The sequence below is a fragment of the Myotis yumanensis genome, unplaced genomic scaffold (assembly GCF_028538775.1).
Source record: "Myotis yumanensis isolate MYYU_CA2020_CCGP unplaced genomic scaffold, mMyoYum1.0.hap1 SCAF_6, whole genome shotgun sequence".
NCBI lineage: Eukaryota > Metazoa > Chordata > Mammalia > Chiroptera > Vespertilionidae > Myotis > Myotis yumanensis.
The window spans coordinates 47,199,592-47,205,172 of NW_027223757.1; positions in this window are offsets into that span (position 1 = coordinate 47,199,592).

Genomic DNA, 5,581 nt, shown 5'->3' on the forward strand with positions numbered 1-5,581 from the left:
TACATTTATTTTTCATTGTTGACAGCATTACAGAGGTCCCCCATTTCCTCCCCTTTGTCCCCTTCACCCAGCTCCCACCCCACCCTGGGCCTTCACTACACTATTGTCTATGTCCATGGGCTGTGCATACATACATGTAAGTTCTGTGGTTAATCTCCTCCCGTGGTGGTCATCATCACAGAGTGATTCAGTGTGACTGTGTGTAAATTGTTTCTCTGGGAAGCAACCTTGAACTGGAGTTAAGCCTGCAAGAGATTTTGGAGGGAGGGAGGCAGGACAAGCCTTCAGACTGTGATCCAGACCTGTCTTCTGTGAAAAGAAGAGGGAGAGTCTCAGACTGACATAGAGTTCTGTCAAATTCTCATCTGGCCAAAGGGGCTTTGGAACAAAATTACATATTAGAAGAGATTCACCTTGAACAGAAATGCCAGACCCTAGTACTGGTGCCACACTATGCTCATCAGTGCCTGGGGAATTGCATAATCTTGGTTCAAAAATTTAGACATTGTGGTTGGACACTGTTAGCCAACTGCACTTCTTGCAGCCAAATAGCAAACTCTTTCTTGAGTAGAGATCCAAAAAGTACCACTCATGTGGCCATATAAGGTTGTGGAGCAAGGCTGCCTGTGTTCATTCAACTCTGGCTCCTCCACCTACTAACTGGGGTGTTGTAAGAAAGGTACTTACACCTCTGTGCTTGGTTCCTCATCTGTAAAATGGAAAAAAACAACAACAACTGCTGAAACCGGTTTGGCTCAGTGGATAGAGCGTCGGCCTGCGGACTGAAGGGTCCCGGGTTCGATTCCGGTCAAGGGCATGTACCTGGGTTGCGGGCACATCCTCAGTGGGGGATGTGCAGGAGGCAGCTGATCAATGTTTCTTTCTCGTCGATGTTTCTAACTTTCTATCTCTCTCCCTTCCACTCTGTAAAAAATCAATAAAAATATATTAAAAAAAAAAAACAACAGCAGCTACTATAAGGTTATTGTACTGGTTAAATGAAATAATATACAGGGTAGGGCAAAAGTAGGTTTACAGTTCTTCATCTAGAAAATAATATAATAATAAGTAATAATCCAAGAATACACTCTGTTTTGTGGACTCACAACTGTAACCCACCTTTGCTCTACCCTATGTATAAAGTACTTAGAATTATAACTGAAAACGAACTAGTCAATATTTGCCAATATTATTGACATATTCTCACAATTTTGCAACTTCCTTGGATTTATTTTTACTTACATACCCCCTTCTGACATCTTTTGCATATATTCTTTTTTTAAAAATATATGTTTTGCTGTGAACTTAAAAGTGCTCTAAAAATAGTTATAAAAAATAAAGCCAAAAAACAACTCTTCAAGGATCCTCCTGGGTAAATCCTCATTGCTTATATGCTTTTCCTCACTCTCATTTCTCATTGCTCGTTGTCACTCCAGGTAATTGCACTTATTAGTATTGCAGTCAATAGTCCCATTTAGTCTATGTAAGGAAAGAGTCTGCTTGAGATTTTCATGCCAAAACCTTGTAGGATTGATGTATTGGTTCCACAGTATGAACAAAATAAGCTTCTCAGAAGGCAAATCATAAACACTACGTGCTATATTCTTCCCAGATAAAAGGGAGAGCTATTTCACATCCATCAAAGTTGAAATAAGGTTTAGTTTAGTGGACCAGAAAAATATTACCTGTTTTGACATAAATACAATGGAACTATTCCAAAGAAATCCAATTTTGAACAGCACTGCATACAGGCATTAGAAAGTTTCAGAAGATCTGGGTGTTCTGTATGCTTTTTGTTGTTTGAGGTGTTCTCCTGAAATTAGCCAAGAATATTATCTGAAGATGAACCAACCTTATTCTTGTGCTCTTTCAATTTCTTTTTTTAAAAAAAATATTTTATTGATTTTTTTTACAGAGAGGAAGGGAGAGGGACAGAGAGTTAGAAACATCGATGAGAGAGAAACATCAGTCAGCTGCCTCCTGCACACTCCTACTGGGTATGTGCTCGAAACCAAGGTACATGCTCTTGACCGGAATTGAACCTGGGACCCTTGAATCTGCAGGGACCCTAGGCCATTTGCTGATGCTCTATCCACTGAGCCAAACTGGTTAGGGCTCAATTTCTTCAAAAATAAAAATTTAATAGCGATTCATCATATCCACACTCTCACCCACTCCAAGAATCTGAAGTTTTTTTTAGGTCTAACATCCTTTTAAGAAGATACTCCTTTAGAGCAATCCAAGGGCCACCATTAGTATTTTTACTTAAAAACAGAAACCATAGTCTATCGCTATGTTACAGAAAAGAAATTGGATTGTTTTGGCCAACTTGACTGATGGTCTTTATTATTTAAAAATATTGTTTTTTTTATCATGTAATAATGACAGCATGCCATATAAAATATAAGTAATGAATCTGAATGTTCTTTTTATGATACTTTAATCATCATTTTTCAAACATTGTCATAATCATTTATTCACTCAGCAAATATTTACTAAGCAGCTAATTTGTGACTAGCCTATTTCTAGGTACAGTGGTACAGACATGAATAATTAAAATAGGGTTCATTCCTTTGCTTAAAATTCTCCATATAATTAGAATAGGATTCTTACATTGCCTATAAATCAATACTGAGCTTCTGCCTATGTCTATGAGCTCTCTGAACTTACTCTGCTGTTGCCACACAGTTCTGCTGTCCTTCTCTTTGTTTTTGAACATCTCAATCTTATTTCCTGCCCTAGGCCATTTGCTCTAGCTGTTCTCTCTATCTGGTATGCCTTTCCCTCAGACCTTATGGATTCTTCTCATTATTCAGATCTTATACCAAAGGATTACCTTATATGGAAGTCTGGTCTACAACAGCTCCCAGCCCCCGATGCAATCACTATTTACCCCTTAATACTGTTTTATTTTTTGCCCTAAGTAATCATTATTAGAAATTATCTTATGTGTGCCTAAATATGTATTGACTTTCTCAAAGTGTCTATGGCCCTTCTGATTTTATGACTCTATTTGACAGCCATAGGCTACATTCTATGCCTGTCTCTATGACCCTACTCTGTGTTCCTGGATCACTTTATTCTTAGTTTTGTTGTAACACTGAGTATTCTCTGTATTATAATGATCTTTATATTTGACTGCCCCTGACACTAATATGCAGGCTGTTTGCAGGTAGGAACTACAGCTTCACATTCACATTTGTATTTCCTGGAACAGTGCATAGTACACACGATTTCTCAAAAAAAAAATACTTACTGAGCTAATTAATGGATTCATTTAAAAATTTGTGCCCTACCTGTTTTGGCTTAGTGGATAGAATGTTGGCTTGTGGACTGAAGGGTCTTTCTCATCATTGATGTTTTTCTCTCTCTCTCCCTTTCCCTTCTTCTCTGAAATCAATAAAAATATATTTTTAAAAAATTGTACAGTATTTACCACATGATTACTACATCCTGTTTTAACTATTTCTCATAAATAAGGGGAAAATGTCATAAGCTTAATATCCCTTCAGCCTTTTAAATAGTGTATTCCTGCCCTACCCGGCATTAGCCCACACACTGAAGGGTCTTGGGTTCGATTCCGGTCAAGGGCATGTACCTTGGTTGCAGAGTCAATCCCCAGACTTGGTCAGGGCGCATACAGGAGGAAACCAATGGATGTGTCTTTCTCATTTAGATGTTTCCCTCTTTCTATCTCTACCCCTCCCTTCCACTCTCTCTAAAACTCGGAAAAATATTCTTGGGTGAGGATAAACAAACAAAAATAAAGTGTTTTATTTCTACACTGAAACTATCAGAGTTGTACATTTTTACAAGCCACATGTGAGTTGTAGAGTATTGGATGCTCTTTTCATTAAAGGTCCATAGATAGGAAGCAAGTAGGAAGAACTTTGGAAAAGTTTGGGATATGATCATTTGAATTTTCTGTTCTAGGTCATATAATTCCCTCAAATTAATCATAGAGAAAACCTCTGACATTTTACAGGAAGAAACTCATTTGCACATATAAATGAGAAGATCAAAGGTTTATATACTAATTTTTAAATGATTTAGATATCTGACTTATTTCTACAACCATTTTAATATATATGTGTTCTGTTAGCAAAGAGCACATTGAATTTCTTCCAACAGTGACAACACTGCTGAAATTGTTTCCAAAACGGATTATAGCTCTTCAATATCATGAAACTCAATTATTTATTAATTTCTGAAGGGGAAGATATATGCTTATTTCTTATTACACCATAATAGACAATTTCTCTTTTTCAGGTAGACATATGGACTAGATATTAGACAAAAAAAAAAACAACCCAGAATGTTTAAAGACCTAATTATATGCAGAAAACAAAACATTAATATTATTTGATTATGGTATTTTCATCAGAATTTTGTTTCAAAATGCAATTTAAGACAAATACTTATAAGAAAACAAAATAAAATAGATCACCCATTAATGTAGCTACAACCTATGCCATTGAGTAATTTTCTCCTATATCACTAGAATTAGCCAGAATAAAGACACCATTGCTTGACTTATTACCTTAACATTGTACAAAGAAAAACAATTCAAACTTTGTTCTCAAATATTATCCTTTCATATATGGTTAAAATATATATCAATAATATAAACATCAGAAATTAAATTTAGCTGGGCTAAGCATTAATAAAGGCATTCTAATCTCCAATAACATTAGATCTAAGATCATGTTTTTAAAAAATATTAAACTAATTCATCATAAAAGGATAATTTTCTTTAATTTGTTTCAGAATGATATTTTATACAACATATTCTTTACTATAGAATCATGTACTCAAGAGTACAGTAATTTTTATACTCTGGAAAACGTATGAATTGCCATTGCTTTGGCTTTCTATAACTTTTACTGAAACAGTCCCGGCAAGTTGAACTGAAATTAATGCAAGAGAGAAAACGCAGCATCATTCAATGAAAATTTTCATGCATCATGGTTTGTGGTGTTCTTCGGAGCAATCTAGGGTGTAATGGGCAGTGTTTTCCTTTCTAAATATTCTTTCAGTATTGGCTTTTGATAGTAAGTAGAAAGATGAACTCCAGTGACTGGCAGCCAGACTTGCCCAAATATTCACAGTGGTTGCACCTCCCATAGATTTATATGTTGAGGTTTTTTACACACTGAGATAGTCGGAGATTTATGTTCACATTCCTTCAATACAAGTGTGATGTACAAACCACATGCCAATTGGTATGTATCACACCTCAACTTGGACAGTCATGCTTTATAAGGGAGATGAACTCAGGAGCATACTGAAAAGAGGATGAGAAGCACAAGATGGATAAGTCTATAGAATGAGTAAGAGAGTAAAAAATGGTACATGGGCTAGATTATATTTTAGAGTACTACAACAAATTTAGGCTAATTTACTACTATTAACCATCTTCATTTCCCCACACACTGATTTTCCATACTCAGTCTATATTGGATTCCACATCACTTTATTTTCTTAATCTTTTTAAACCAATACAAGGATTAGTCCCAGGCTCGTTGGCCTCTTGGCTTCACATGTCCTTTAGGACTGCAAATAATGACTTCTGGCATGTCAT